The 17416-nt window shown below is 35.3% G+C and overlaps 1 protein-coding gene across 2 annotated transcripts in view; it reads right to left on the minus strand.

The window, feature by feature from the left end:
* The window catches only part of LOC139975116 (interleukin-6 receptor subunit beta-like), a 31107-nt gene extending 22578 nt beyond the window's left edge, over nt 1–8529 (minus strand). The window contains exon 1 of one of the 2 annotated variants that reach the window (XM_071982757.1): nt 8285–8529. The gene's annotated coding sequence lies outside the window, so the exon portion shown is untranslated. Of the gene's footprint in view, nt 1–526; nt 862–8284 lie in introns of those variants that run through there. The other variant, XM_071982767.1, reaches the window with a different exon arrangement.
* Between the last annotated feature and the right edge of the window lie 8887 nt (nt 8530–17416).

Consider the following 17416-nt stretch of genomic DNA (forward strand, 5'->3'; position numbering starts at 1 on the left):
TGTTAAACCGGTGAAGAAAATCCTTGTAGTCTGTCTTACATAAGATATTATCAAATGCAGAATTATTCTGAGTAATATTTGATTACAATTAGCTTTGGTAATATTTCATATGCCAATAATTTTTATTAATTTTGATCATACAATTGATCCACAAGGTTGATTTCAATCCGTAACTTACATTCCTTTTTTCCCTAAAACATAGTTGATGCATGATGCATCAGGTTTCATTAAGTTTACTTTTTGATATGGTTATCCTTGCCTGGTTCTTGTTAATTGTAATTCATAAATATATTTGTTTTAATTGAATAATTCATAAATATAATATTATAATTATTAACATAGAACACAGTAAGGTATATAGCTAGAGGTCTGCAAGCATCTTTATACTTCATGGTTGTAGTGTAAATAGTACATTAGTGTATACATACATGTACGTCGTTCAACCGACGTCCGTAACGAGAGGCCTGCATTAGATACATACAGTTAATTAGTAATTAATTACAGCTTCATGATTTATTGTTCTTACCTGAGACAAATGAAATTTCCTGTGATTACGAAGCCAGCATTGATTACCCACTCCAACTATTTTGACTGAATTGATGATGTTTGTGTAGTCAAGAAGCTCCAATGAAAGGAAACACGAAAATTATATACTATTTTGCTGTGAATGCCTCCACAGTTTTCTATCCTCTCCATAAACTTGAGGGTAACATGTCAGAATACAGAGTGAAAACCAGAGACCGAGCAACACTTACAAGATGAGGTTGATAATAAGCATCACACAGGGAAATACTATTACTAGAGACTTAATTGAACAGATTATGAGCCTACTACTTTTACTACAAAAAAAAATCATAATACTACAATCCAGATAGATTTGTAATGACCAGGAAGTGGTATATTGTCTTCTGATTGGTCCATTGTCAGTAACGACTGCTGTGGATTCCAGGTATAGATTGCTATCCTATGTGCACCTCAGCACAGCTTGGGTCTCCCTTAAGGCTAAATTGAGTTTATGCTTTAAAGTGATATCATGATCATTCCTGATATTTCAGTTGGTTACAGGTTTTTTTTTTTTTTTGTGCTTTCTTTAGAATGATGATTGTTGTTGTCGTTATTTTTGCTTTAAAAAAAAAAAGAGTCCTTTTCCAAACTGAAGAGAGTGGCTATATTAGTTTCTACCATGGAGATCACTAACCAAGAATGACTCATCCTTTCCCACCAGATTTGAAAAAGTAAAATCACCAACTTTTCATGATGGTGTTAGGAGAGTTTACAAGCATGCATTTTGTTGATCAAAACCAAGTTATACTTGGCAGCATGTCTGGGATGCAGGATGGCCTGATGAAGGGGATCAAGCCAATAGAAAGAACAACCATCAATGGTTCTAGCTGAGATGCCAATGTGCTCAGCTATATCGTCTACAGTAGGATGCCAGGCCTAGTTGCTATACAGTAGTACCACTAATGATGAATCACTTCTCAACTTGATGTAATGTTAAATTAGTATTTTTATCTGTATATCTCTGATACCCCTCTCCTCACAGTAATCCAACAGCAGCATAGCAATAATCCCAGCAAGCCAATTTGACACCCAGCAGCTCTCTCCATTGCCACAGCACCAGCCATGGCCACACAATAATGACATACTTGCAAGAATACTGCCTAGTCCATAATTCCTCCTCCCCCCCCCCCCTGCCACTCCTCTCATCTTTATGAAGCGGTCTAGTGGGCCCTGACCCTCTGCAAATATTTCCTAGTTTGTTACATTCTGTTGCCAGCAGTCTGACAAACATTATCTGACATCAGGACAACCTACCAGATGTTCAACAAAAGCACATAAAATTTAGGGAGAAACTTCAACTTGATTCCATTTGCCGACCCCCCCCCCCCCCGCCCCCTCCAAAAAAAAATGGAGTTCACCATATATTTTAAACATTTTTAATTAGCAAGTTCTTACACCAATTGTATTTATTTGAATAACTTATTACCTTCCTTTCTCATTAATTAAAACTGAATTAGTCAAGATTATACAGTCAGTGTTAGATGAACTGTTGCCGTGTGATGTCAATGCTGCATACAGATACTATAAACTGGTACATCATCAAAACATTGACTCTGTTAACGTGACCCCACTCTTCAAGACACAGTGTCACTTTAACAGTGTTATTGCCAACATCTAGCTACAAGAAGGATGGTATCATAGATAAGGATGAACCATGACTTCCCCCTCTTGATTTCCAGGGAGTTGTTGGATCACTTTGTTGGTTTAGAATTAGTTTAACCAGGCATTGGGTTTTTTAGGGATGGAAGCTGCTGTTCCATATAAGGGAATATTTCCTTTCATTTCTGGCTGGAACAAAGACTAATACACACAGCTGTATGTCCTTGCAGGGAGTTCCATAACAACTCCCTGGTCCTTGCTAGATTTATTTGTTTCACAATAGAAAAGAAATGGAAAAAAAAGGTAAAAATACACAGATGGTCACTTCTTAGAAAAAGAATAACGGACATGTAGCACGCAAGTTGGTAACTCTTGGACATTAAAGGCTTATTTTTATAGACTTTCTTTCTCTGTATCTATTTCTTTTTAGTTGGGGATGGGGGGGGGGGAGGGGAGGGGAGGTGTCAATTGGCTTTCTTGTCTTTTATCTGGAGGGAGGAGTCTTTTCCTTGGAAGGCAAGGGAGCATTGGTTGGGGATTCTTAAATATTTTGAGAGGAGGTGAGAAAGGAAGGAAGATTTGGTCAAGTTGCTACACCACATATGTTTGGCACTTTGTCAAGTTTTATGCAGAATTTGTATGCTGTTAAATTATTCATATTTATTGGCAATTTTGTATATTAATTGCTCAATTTTTTTTCATTATTAGATTTGCATAGTATAATGACAAGAGTGAGAAAAAGGGTCTAGGTTAAGAACTGTTGAGAATTATACAGAATCTCTAATTACTCACTCTTTTACCTTATACAACAGTATGGGTACGAGTACAGCAGCATGGGTACGAGTACAACAGTATGAGTAAAACAGTATGAGTATGAGTACAACAGTACGAGTTCGGTAGTATGTGTACGATAACACCAGTATGAGTACGATAACACCAGTACGAGTATGAGTACAACAGTACGAGTACAACAGTATGAGTACGAGTACAAAAGTATGAGTACGATAACACCAGTATGAGTACGATAACACGAGTATGAGTACGATAACACCAGTACGAGTATGAGTACAACCACAGGCGTAGGAGCCTAATTTGATTTGGGGGGGCTGTAAAGACTTGCCCGAAAAATATAACCAAATTTTTCGCGCACTACGCGCGCGCTCAACGTCTTAATGTGCATATCATATAGGCATTCATCTGTTAATACATTACATGCAAATGCAATGATTAATGCCTATATTATATATACATTAAGATGTTGAACGCGTGCGGTGCGCGCGAAAAATTTTGGTTATATTTTCCGTGTTATTACCCTTCCATATTGGTTATAATTATTGGGAAGTCGTTACAATAATAACGATCATTATAATATCAGTTTAACCATTGAAAAACACATTGCAAATTATTCTTCTTTCAGTAGGTGCCCGAAAAATTCTCAGCATATTGCCCGAATTTTCACCAAAAAAAATTGAAAAACACATTGCAAATTATTCTGCTTTCAGTAGGTGCCCGAGAAATTCTCAGCATATTGCCCGAGTTTTCACCAAAAAAATTGAAAACACACTGCAAATTTTTCTTCTTTCAGTAGGTGCCCGGAAAATTCTCAGGATATTGCCCGAATTTTCACCAAAAACAAATCCATTCAGTCAAGTTCATGAGTATGTACGGGCAACAATGCTTGTTAATGTTGAAGGGTAAATGGGCTCACTTGTTACTGCAAGTTTAGCAGTAAATCAACAGACATATTATTGGATGAAAAGGCACAGATCTAACTTTGGATTTTGAGAATCAACCTCTTCCCGTATAATGCTGCTGCAATGCCAAAGTTTTTCTTGATCGTGTCACTGTGGCATAGTACTGGCAGACAAGTTTGGCAGTTGTTTTATGGGGGTTTTTTTGTTTGTTTTTTGTCTAGAAGGCTCTTTGAAGTGAAGTGGAATCATGTTTTACTTCCTTCTTCTCATTCATCAAGATAGCAATCAACAGATTTATGATTACAATGCAATAAATGCCTTCTAAAGTTAAGTCTCAAAGAAGGTGATGCAGCAATATTAAAGCTACTTTTTGAAAGTTACTCTGACACTTTTCCCTGAACACATAAGTAATTTTTTTATTTTTTTTTATTATTTCTTATTTGTATTTATTTGTAATTTATACTCATGATTACAATCCATCAAGATTTTACCATAATCCATTTTTTTCATTGAATTTTTTGGTATCAAATAAAATGGAATATACCGATATCAATTATATGATTAAACAAAAGCATACTGGAAAGTACACGTTATATGTACACGTTATTAATACTCGAAAATGCTCGGATATGCCCTCATTGGTCATGTTTAGTTGGGAAATTTGTTTTTATATTTAAATATTGCTAGCAGTTTCACCTTTATGAAAGCCATCCCAATTTGACCCAAATGTGGTAACAAAATTGAATAACGGTCAGTCATTTCGAAACTTCAAACTTTAGAGCATTTTACTGCAACCGTGAAAGGAATATCTGCCTAAGTAAACTGTCCAATGTAACTATACTTTAATTAGTCTGTTATGAATAGTCTAAGAGAATTGACATGTCACCATGGTACCATGTCGGATATATACCAGTGACCTCCAAAGGTCACTAAAAAGTCGCTGATTCAGGTTTTGGTCACAAAATTTTCATCATATTCAAGGTTTCTTTAGACCTGTTTTTAACCACTGCTTTAAAAACTGGGTTAGTGGCTGCCAAATATTGGTTTGAGCGTATATGTGTGTGTGTCTCTGTCATTCTGTATTACAGTTCATACAGTACATGAACATGATTCGTGTGCATGTACCAACTAATAAAGGATTCGGTCATAAACAAATAAAATACGTCAGTGTTCAAGCACTATTGACTAACTAAGGATGCATGAAAACTAAAGAAAAAAATAAATAATGGTCTCTGTACACCTTCCACGAACTGGTATTTTTTTTCCCCGTTCTTTTTTTGATGTAACTTGACCTTTAATGCATTGCTGACGTGTTTATGACAGGATCATATAGTTTCATTGTTGCAACCCTAGCATCCAATCAGGAAATATCGGGAGGTCACAAGGATGTGACAATGGGATTTCAAAATACAAATAAAAAACTGTGGCTTATTCCGTAGAAAATGGGGGGAAATGCCTTAATAAGTCTTCTGACCAGTCTGTGTTACAAGTATACAGCATATCACTGTACATGATAAACATACAACGGAAAAGTGTGTCTGGGCAAAGAAACTTAAGAATTACTTATAACCATGGTTGAAGGGGGATGAGGCCCTGGGGAGGGGAAGGCAGGAGTGGAGTGTTTCATTATCCAATAGGCAGATGAGGCAAGTTCAGCCTAGGGCCTCACAAGATAACAGACCTCTTTAATCACTTCCAGAAAAGACAAACCAACTTTTTTATGATGTTAAATCAGCTGTATTGATGTCTGGATATAGTCAGGAACATCCAGAAAAATATATTTGTAAGCTGATTAAATTTGAGGAAAATACCGATGAACTTTGAATACATGTTTGCTGATAAAGGAAAATGTCATTCCTGTGCATGGAGCGGCCCTATGGCGGGCCATCAGTCTCAAATCGTGGGGAATGGACTTATACCAGATTTAAACCGATTTAAATCGGTAGAAGGCAATTTAAGCTGCTAAAAACTAGTATGAGTCCAAGGAAATTGACTTCTACAGATTTAATTCGACATATCATTGATTTAAACTGTTAGATGTTGTTTTTAATTGACATATACTGATTTACTTGATATATCATCGATTTTAATTGGTATATGCCGATTTAAATCGGTACCTGTCGATTTAAACTGGTATGAGTCAAATTTAATTGGTATATATGTATGACGATTTAAAATGACATATACCGATTTAATTCGACATATCATCGATTTAAACTGGTATATGTCGATTTAAATCGACAAATACCGATTTATTTTACATATCATCGATTTAAACTGTTAGATGTTGTTTTAAATTGACATATACTGATAATAATTTATATATCATCGATTTTAATTGGTATATGCCGATTTAAATCGACAAATACCGATTTATTTTACATATCATCGATTTAAATCGACATATACCAATTCATCGATTTAAATTGGTATATTTCGATTTAAATCGATGATATGTCGCATTGAACTGGTACAAGTCAAGTTAAATCGACATCTACCAGTTTAAATTGATGATGTGTCAATTTTTAATTGGTAGAAGTCAATTTATAAGCTGCTAGAAATTGGTATAGTTAGAAGGAAATTGGTATATGTCAATTTAAATCGGTATATGTCGATTCTTACGATTTGAGACGGATGGCCCGCCATATGGTTCATCACTGTAGGAGTATAATTAAATTGAATCTCTGGATTATGTCGCGATCGCAGATTATCTGGACTCTTTCATCCAGATTATCCAGTGTCCCATTTGTGACATTCCTCTTTTTATTTTCCTGAGCGTGCATGTCTTACATTCTGGTTCTATCATCACCATAATTGACAGAAGTTGAGAAAGTGTTTTCTCCACCCGACACACCCCACTCCTCTACGTCGTCAAACCTGGACTGAAGATGTGCTAACTGGACACTTAACAGCTCAACAGTTTTGTGACTAAACAGCTTTGTATTTGCCTTCGGCAACAGATTAGTTTTAAGTAAGATCACATTTAGATTAGTTTTTGCCAACATTTTTATGCCTTTAAATAAAAAGCAAAAAGACTGCATTGTGGTTACGATGATGTAGCATGAGCAGTTTTCTTTATAAATCTGACTTCAAATGACCTTTGAAACTCCACCAAAAGCAATAGGCTTCATTTAATCAATGTTATATATACTCATTCATACCAAGTGTGAGATCTGCCCAAGCTTCTAATATTAGTTCGAGTCACTCCCAGATTAATGTATGTCGTCCAGTTATTAGTTCGAGTCCAGTTATTAGTTCGAGTCACTCCCAGATTAATGTATGTCGTCCAGTTACAGAGTTGTTGACAATTCATAATCATGGACGTTAAATATGAATGTAAGAGACTGACTTAGGTCAGCTTGCGGCTTTGATAAGCCAATGAGGCTTCTTCGCGAGTTCCTGCTTGCAGGAGGATCTAATATACATACATACATACAAACATACATTAAGATATCATGTTACAAGGTTGTCACATTTTGACCCCAGTTGACCTTTGACCTCCACCAAAACAATAAGCTTATTGTACTCAATGTGGTACTTCTACACAGCAAATATGAGATCTGCCAAAGTTTCCCTTCTTGAGATACCGTGTTTACAAGGTTTTTACCTCTGGTGACCCCAAATGACCTTTGAACTACTCAAAAAACAATAGGCTACTTGTACTCAATGTGGCTCTTCTACACACCAAATATGAAATTGGTCCGAGTATCCCTTATTCAGATATCGTGTTTAAAAGCTGGGCGTCACAAACGCACACACGCACGCATACATACACACATACGCCACCATGAATGCAATGGTTGCGATTATCATCGTAACCAAAAAGGTGGGTGGGGGGTCAGCAGGTATGGCTTGCTGATTCATAACTTATGAAGTCAGATGGAGGGCTCATCTACAAAGAGAAGATAAGCAGAGACAGGCGTCACCACATTCATGGTGGACTAGTTGATTGAAGTTGTTTGAGAAATGATTGACTGTCTACCACGAAAAATTGTCTCTCTGTGATATGACCGTACGTTGTAAGTACGTGGACCTGAGATGGCCTGTACAACTCAAAATGTAATTAATTAACAATTATGTACCACACTGTTGTTTGATCTTGTTACATTGTAGGTTTCTTTTAAGCCTTTAACTGTAATTATCTTTATACGCTAAGTGACAGAAGTTCTGGTATGCCTAGTTCCCTTTTGCGGCATTTCAAAGAACCAATAAACATTGAAAACCAGAACCAAGAAACTTCGTTACAAGGCCACATCTTTCGTACGGGCGTTGTAACCACTGGTTCAGCTAAGAGTGTAACGTATAACAATTTCAACCGGACTCAGAGCGATAAACTTCCTTACTGCTATCTAGCCTAACACAACTTTACAAGAACCGTTAAACTCACATATGGTCCGCTTTCACTACACGTAAAAATAAATTTTTACCTTAGTTCGATCAAATTCAAGACTTCACTTGTAGTCAATATACATATGTCTTCCAAAGTTAATATAGGCTCGAACTACCGTCTTCAAAGAGAGAAAGCCTAGCGCATCTTAGGAGCCGAGTTTGTTGAAACCTTCGACTCGAACTTGACACCACGACCTTAATAATATAACTCCAGAACAGAACCGAACAAATTACACAAGGCTTACACAATTCCAGTGGGTGTATGGTTTACAGTATTACACTCGTGCCAAACATCTGATTTACACGCATTAAAGATGCCGTTCGGGGAAAATCCCTTCGTCATTCGTTCGAAGTTCATATTTACACTGTAGAGTTTCAAGAGCTAGTTTCAAGTGACACTTATAGCTTGGGATGCGAGAAGGTGAATCTCAGGTGTCGCACCACTTCCAGTACTTACACAATAATCTCGTCATATTTTAAGATCCTGCCAAAGCATAGATAGAAGTTTTCAACTGGTATATGCTACCCACCATATGATAGGATCTTGGCCTATCATGGCACTTGCAAACTTCCATATCATGACCGTTTAGGTTTTGAGCTAGAAGAGGAGCAAGTTTAGCATACTGAATCTCAACCCTTCCATCTGCTCGCTCGGAGTAATGTCAATATTTGACCAAAGGTTTTCTAAAATGGTTTATATCACATTCAATCTTCCCTATTTTCACACCATCTGTACTTTCAATTATGCTCTTTCGCATAGAGGCAGCAAAAACAATGATGTTAACTGATAATATATTTAAACAAGCATTACATTAGGTCGTTTTTAGCTCTCTTTTTTTCCGACAACACTACTCTAATTGTGGTGTTGGTACCTACAAAAATTGTACATTTTCGGACGCGAGAAGGCCGGGATGATTAAAGTGGGATACTTGTGGACTGGGCTACAGTAATTTACACGCGCAAAAACGCAGGATTGCATTGAACTAACACAACTTATTGGCTACGTTTGTTTGGTGATGTACCAAATCACGAGGTTGGAGGGGTGAGGGTGGGGGGGGGGTAGGTGAATAGTGAGTTTTATATGTAAATTATGTTCCATCTTGCAGGTATATGTGGTACCGGCGATCAAGTGTTGTATATCGATCGATGTGTAGTAATATTTGCTTTGTAAATTAACGGAATTTCGTCCAGGAATTTCAGGATGTAGTTATATTATGAATGAGCCAAAATGGCGATTTATTTTTGTGCCCATATTCTTAAAGGGATAATAAAGTTCCAGACAATGTGGCACTAACACGGAAAAAGAAAGAAAATTCTACACTGTTAGTTGAAAGACCAGTCTCAATATCTTTTCCCCTGCTGAAGTTACAGTTGATTAAATGTGACCTATATTAACTGGTTGAATTGTCAAATTCCTCATTAGAGTGGATCATAGTAGGGGGTCTGTGATGTCAGAACGGCAAAGTTCTTCAAAGCTTTATACTTTACATTTTAAAACATTACTACATTTGGTATGTAAGTTATAGCTGTGAAGGTCTCTGTAGTTAGAATTTCAACAAACTGCATTCGGCACTCTTATGAAGAAACAATATTTTCTTTTATGAATAAATAGTCGAAAGAGAAACAAATCAAAACAAAATTAAAAAAATTACAGCTCAGTTGCCATGGTGACATCATTCATTGTGCATTTACCAGATGTAATCACAGAATACCACCGTCACCCGCATATTTATTATTATTATTATTATTATTATAATAATTATTATTATTATTATTATTATTATTATTATTGTTATTATTGTTATTATTATTATTATTGTCATTGTTGTTATTATTGTTATTATTATTGTTGTTATTATTATGATTACTATTATCAAGGAAGAAGATATGAGACTTGTATATACTACAAACATAGAAAACGTGGACTTTCTATTACCAAATAGCTCTTTCTAATTATAGAAGAAGGGGGCGCTCTTGGTGCACTGGGGTACGTGTCCACTTACCCCCTCCTCCCTATTCCCTCTCCATTCCACATTTCCTGTCAAAACAACTTCCCTTTTTATTTCATTGTAAGTTCTGATGGTAGCCTACTCCATTAAAAGCAAAAACATAAGATGCTTGGAATAACCATGTTTTTATAATCCAGTCCAGCAAACTTGTTCCAAAATCAGTAGAAGACGTCACGGCTTCGCAAATGATAAAATAAACATATTCAACAAAATGTAGAACATCAATATGTAATTAGTGCAGCCATGCAGATGGCTGTAGACTAATCACACTATAGATGCCCCAGTTAACTCAGAGAGGTGTCATCTAAATAACATCTTCCTTTAATAAATGTATAAAGGTACCGTGTACAATTTTGTGCAGTGAATGCCACATAGTGTGGTCTGGATCAGTGATTGAAGTACAATATGATATGGGGGGGGGGGGGGTTGGGGTTGGAGGGGCTGTAACGACTTGCTCGAATAATGTGGACGGGCGTATGGAAAGCCATTTTAACATTTAATCGGGAATTTTAGATATATTTTCAATTGTTTCTTATTTTAGATATCTAAAATTCTATTTCAGATATCTAAAATTGAATTCGAGATATCTAAAATTGAATTCGAGATATCTGCATTTCTATTTCAGATATCTGAAATTTAATTCGAAATATCTGAAATTCTATTTCAGATATCTGAAATAGAATTGCAGATATCTTGAATTCAATTTCAGATATCTCGAATTCAATGTCAGATATCTCGAATTCAATGTCAGATATCTCGAATTCAATTTCAGATATCTGAAATTCTCTGGTATTTCGAGATATCTGAAATTGATTTTAAGATATCTGCAATTATTTGTAGATATCTTAAATAAATTGGAGATATCTGTAATTTAATTTGAGATATCTGAAATTATTTCGAGATATCTGAAATTCCTTATTAAAAGTTAAAACGGCTTTCCATACGGGCGTACAGGTGAGATCTCAATCACCTTTGAAATTCGAGTTCGTTATAAGGCATGCCAACAGTGATACATATCATAACATCGTCTTGGACAGCGACAGAAAGCATGGAGTGCTCAACAACATCAACGTCAGATTAGTCGGGCAAGCTTATAACGTTAGTCTATCTAAGGATAAGCCTTTGACGGAACAACTACTGAAACTCATGAAGCAAACAAGATTACTTGCAGTTTTTATGTTTATTGTTTTTTTACCCGAAACGATGTCAGTATATTGCCCGAATTTACATGAAAATATCTTGCGGGGGCTACAGCCCCCTCGCCCCGCCTCCTACGCCAATCTTGAAATATATCCGAATAATGTTTTGATTGGGCTGCAGCTTTAATTTTCTTTTTCCGTGTACTTACAGTGTGCCCAACGTTTTCTAATTCTCCGTTTATATAATTCTCCGTTTATATAATATCAAAGTCATTTTAACATTATTCAATAAAATACTGTTCAGGCTTTATGCTTCTTTTTTTTTTGAAAGTAAGAAAAAACAATTCTTAGTCGTAATTAATGTATTTGTCTTCATTTAAACCATAAAGATACTACCTGAGCCGTATATATCTATATAGTATACGGCTCTGGATACTTAGGGTAAGGGTATATATATATATATATATATATATATATATATACATATATATATATATATATCAGAAACATTTATATAGCGCCAATATCAACATAATGTGTTCAAAAGTGCTGTGAGATGGTTGCATGAGATGTTACGTGCCTATGCACGTAAATATAATGTAAAGAATATATATATATATATATATATATATATATATATATATATATATATATATATATATATATATATATATATATATATATATATATGGTTGTATGAGATGGTATGAGATGGTTGATGGTATGAGATGTTAACTATCGTACGCTTGTTTTAACCAGGAAATGTTTTAGCAGTTTCTTGAAAATATCGATAGTCTGAGAGTTTTTGATACGGCTTCTGCCACATTTAGTCACTTTCACTTGAAAATAAAGAGTTAATGATAACTACTTGATGACATGCCTCTGAGTAATTTACCTTTGCTTGCTACTGCTGCATGAGATAGGGCCCCAATGTTTTGCTCGTTGTTGTTGTTTTGATATGGAAATTTGTTGGCAAAATAAATAACTGCGTGAGTGGACAATGGGCAAGTGTTTGTTTACCGCAGGCGTGGCAAACTAATTAACTTGCGTGAGGGTCAATGCCCGCCCAGTTAGTACATTAGTCACTTTCATGGTCCGACCACCGGATACAAAGTTACAACACAAACGTAAAATGCAAGAATTAATTCTATCAGAATACCGATAAATACACTGTAAAGGTCTGTGATTTATCTATATCTATCTATATATATATATATATATATATATATATATATATATATATATATATATATATATATATTCTTTATATTATTTACGTGCATAGGCACGTTAGGACGGTAGTGTAGGCCTAATTTATATTCATGTAGCGCTTTACTTTAAAAGCATATCGCAAAGCACTACTAGAGTAAAATCTTAATAAGTACAAAATGTAGTAGCGAAAGGAATAAAGTAGTCAATGCAAGAATAAAATCAATCAATAAATTAATGAAACTAATATCAACAATTAAAGTTAAGACACATAAAAGCAGGATCAGTGATTAAAGTATATATGATAAACTAGATGATTTGTGAAGAGTCACGGTTTGAATAGCTGAATACTGTAATTGTTGGTTGTTTGCAAGATAGAGCTGTTTGCCTTTTCTTGTCAAATTTAAAATGGAAGTTGGCCAAAACCTATTTCGAGCATAGCTATATACACATGTATGCATTGTCAGTGACATAACTAAGCTAACGCACTATGTCTTTACGAACTGAACATTTTACTTATAGAGAAAAAATAGAAAATTCTATAATTTTTCCACGGAAATGAGACTTTTTCAACCTTTCTAATTTTTGTTGAGAATTTTCTTCTCTATCTCAGAATTTAACTTTTTAACTTGTTTAAAAATATTAGAATAAATATATAATAATCCGCAATTTCTGGAGTATTTCAACATTATAAATTGTGACTAAGTTGATACTTAAAACAGGAAGTTGGCAAATGATCTGTAAAACCACAGCTTCCGGGGTATACACAATGTAAGGATATGGGTGTTATATTAGCTGTTGCCTGAACCTGGCAATTGAGTTTATGTAATACACGAGTAATGACTTTCACAACTGTATATAAAAGGAATCGATGTATGGTGATTGGGATGTGACTGAGGGGGGGGGGGGGTTGGAGGGGCACGTCTCACCCCAACTTATAAAACTAAACATTCCCCTTTTCATAAACTAGAAGTGCCCCTTTTGCCAATAAAGGTATCTTTTTGTACTTAAAAAGTGCCCTGCCCTGTTGCAAAATTAGGAATAAAATATAACTAAACAAACGCCATTTTATTGACCAAAATTTGTGGTAAGGAAAACTCTGTCTAACATTGTATCCATTTTGTCGGAAAGTTTTAAGGAAACTTTGCGGTTTACCACCGACGAATCAAAGTCACATCTCCTACCTTCTCATGAAGTCCCCCCCCCAACTCCCTCCCCTCTCGCCCCCTCCTCCCTAATTAAAAAATAAATCAAGCATTCTTCGCTGCAACTGTAGGTTAATACTCATGCATATAATGGATAGAATGTATTGAGGGTTCGATCGCTCAATCATGTTGATAAGATACATTTTTATGTTGCAACATGCTTTTAGCACCTTTGAAATATATTTCGGATTTTTGTTTTTCTCAAGGTAATATTTGAAGGGTAAAAAAAGTAAACGACCTTTGACTAAGTCTATATTTGAATTACCAATGAATAAGTATTGAACTAACAGTATATATGTATATGCAATATCTTGCATTCTGCTTTATAACGGTACCGTATTAAATGACTGAGGACTGTTGTGTATATATGTAATCCTACATATTCAGCAAAATATTTGATTAATTCTCAACCAGAATAGAAAAAGCTAACATTTGGAGGGTAAAAAGTAACGACATTTGACTAAGTCTATATTTGATTTACCACTAATTGTTTGGACTAGAGTGTTGAATTATTCTTATCAGAATATATATCCTATGCATTCTCTTGTATTTTTATAGTGGGGGTGTGAAGTTACTGAGGGCTGCTGTGTATAGCCTCGACCTATATTCAACAATACCGGGGAAAAAAAGTAAAAAACAAACAAAAAACAAAATATACCCGAAGAAATCTGGAGAGTCAAAACAAAGTTATTCGAAATATATCCATATATGTATTATGTTTGTTTTCTAGAATCGGGTCAGCCGTATTTCTAATATTCCTATACATCTAAAGGGTGCTGTTCTTTCTTACATTATAGCCTAACTGTGATACCATACAGTCTCAGGCACAAGGGCGGCGGAAGCACTTTTAATCTGGGGGGGGGGCACCGACATCAAAGGACACTTCGAAGAAATTCGAATTAAATTACCCTTTATAACTCTTATTGTATTATCTTATTTGCGTATACACATCACTCCATCAACCCCCCCCCCCCCCTCAAGAAAAATATGCATACTAGCACTGCAATATCCAATGTGCAAATTGGGAAACAAGGAACAAGTTTTCTTTTGAGACAAAATGAGGTTAAATCATGTTAGTTGCTAATGTAGGAATCTTCCGAATTATAGGGTTTATTTCTTGTTAATATCTGAACAAATTTTCCCATTCGAAAGAGCTTTGAGTTTGACCTACAGAAATTCATTGAAAGTCAGGAACGTAGCCAGGATTTGCAAAGTTGTATGCACGACTATCTGAGCGGAGCGCCACCATCGGTTGGCGCGGAGCGTACAAGAAACTTTTGGTTTTACAAACCCCTCAGATGGCCGGAAACGGCCCTTCCCGAGTGTTCATTTTGGTTCCCTGGCCTCTTGCTAACTTGAGACACCTCAATTTTTATGTAGAAAAAGGGCACATTTTTAACCTGAGGAAAAGTGGGGGCACATGCCCCCTGTGCCCCACCGGTTCCGCCGCCCTTGCTCAGGCACCAGCAGCTTATTTTCTCCTTTGTATATAACCAGGGGGTTTGGAGGGGGGAGGGGTGACACCACTGACTGAAATGTCTGGATTATCTTATATCACCATCTGGAAGCAACAGACCTATGATATAATCAATTCCTGGTATAACCTCATACATGTTTGCAAGCAGTTCCTAACCATTATTGTTATTATTATTATTATTACTATTACTATTACTATTACTATTATTATTATTATCATTATTATTATTATTATTATTATTACTATTATTATTATTATTATTATTATTATTATTATTATTATTATTATTATTATTATGATTATGATTATGATTATGATTATTATGATGATGATGATTATTATTATTATTATTATTATTATTATTATGGTTATTATGATTATTATAATTGTTATTATGTATTTCAAAGAAATATCTCAATTTATTAGTTGTTGCACCCTCTCCGCCACTTTTTTACCCTCTTCCTCCTCCTGCTACTCCTCCTCCTCCTCCTCCTCCCCTCTTTCCCCACTCATCCCCTTCCCCTTGGTCTTGCCCTTTTATACACTACTGTACGAACGAATTTCACGAAACTACATATTACCTTCTATTATTAGGTCTACAGTTGTTGAATAGATAACGGTGTAATTATATACGATAGAACTTCTCAGATGCTATCAAAGCAAGAAAGACTCGAAATCAGCGACGTTAGTTAGAAGATAGAATCCGAAAGATGATTTCAATCGAACATGATATTATCCGAAATCGATTGTCAACTTGTTATGTAACACCCGGAGGAATGTGACGAAAATAGATGGCGCTCTCTAAGAAACTGCTAGGATACAGCCTGTAAATAGAGCGTTGCGGTGGGAAGACGGTTGGGTGAAGGGATGAGGGGGGGGGGGCGGAGGGTTACATTAGGTAATGTGGTGTAGCATGGAATGCTATCTGTATAAAGTCGTGGGGAATGCCATTTTAAATTGGTACATGTACATTGAAATCGACAAAGGTTCCAGCTTAGTTCGATATATCAAGGGGTGACAATTTTTGATATGAAAGATTTCGAAATTGACTTACAGTTCTGTGCATTTCCAGATGTTCTAATTCCCGTACAAAAGACTTGTCACCGTTCAGTGTACTGTACTTTAATGTGAACCTTGTTAGACATTGATAAATGCAGAAATGAAAATCGTTCCTCAAAATAGCTCATACCAAATAAGTGAGGAGGGAAATCAAAAATCGATGTTTTATTGAATCAAGTTGGCATTTGTCGCTTTAAGCTGGCAAAATGTCGATAACACCTGATAGAAAATGTGGAATAAAACTGGAAAATACCGATTTAAATTGGCCTGCTTTAGACTATATCATAAGTCGATTGAACAATTTAGAAGCTAATCTGAGGCCGAGAAGTTCAATTAAATTGAGCCTTAATGAAGTGATCCCTGTGTATACGTCCATTTCAATTGGCAGGAGATGTTCTTATATATATATATATATATATATATATATATATATATATATATATATATATATATATATATATATATATATATATATATATATATATATATATATATATATATATATATATATATATATATATATATATATATATATATATATATATATATATATATATATATATATATATATAGTAGAAAAATAGTAAAGTTTGCTAGTGCTAATGATAAAGAAAAGAAACACGACGTTTCGGGTATAAACCCTTTAACAAAGTGAGCAAAAAGACTACTAAAACTGTAAACAGCGAACGAAGAAAGATAAAATGGTCCAATGCACACACATGAAAGAAGCGAAAAGTAGCAGGGTAAAAGGACTTACAACAAATCGAATTTAGAGTTTAAACCATAAGGGGATAAGGTGCCAAGTCGGAAAATTAGTCTATTTTCGGATTTAAGACGATCGATATCAGTGCCTTTGGGGGACAGTGCACACGTAACTGAAAAGTCAGTGATCTTACAGGGGGAGGGGGAATTGAAGTGAGAGGCAACAGGGTAACCAGGAAACTTGGATTTGATGGAGCGTAAGTGTTCGGTAATACGGTCTGCCAGTCTTCGCTTGGTTTTACCTATGTAAAGTAAATTACAACGTTTACATATGATAACATAAATTACATTAGAGGAAATACAAGAAAAG

The sequence above is a fragment of the Apostichopus japonicus genome, chromosome 2 (genome assembly GCF_037975245.1).
Source record: "Apostichopus japonicus isolate 1M-3 chromosome 2, ASM3797524v1, whole genome shotgun sequence".
Classification (NCBI taxonomy): Eukaryota; Metazoa; Echinodermata; class Holothuroidea; order Aspidochirotida; family Stichopodidae; genus Apostichopus; species Apostichopus japonicus.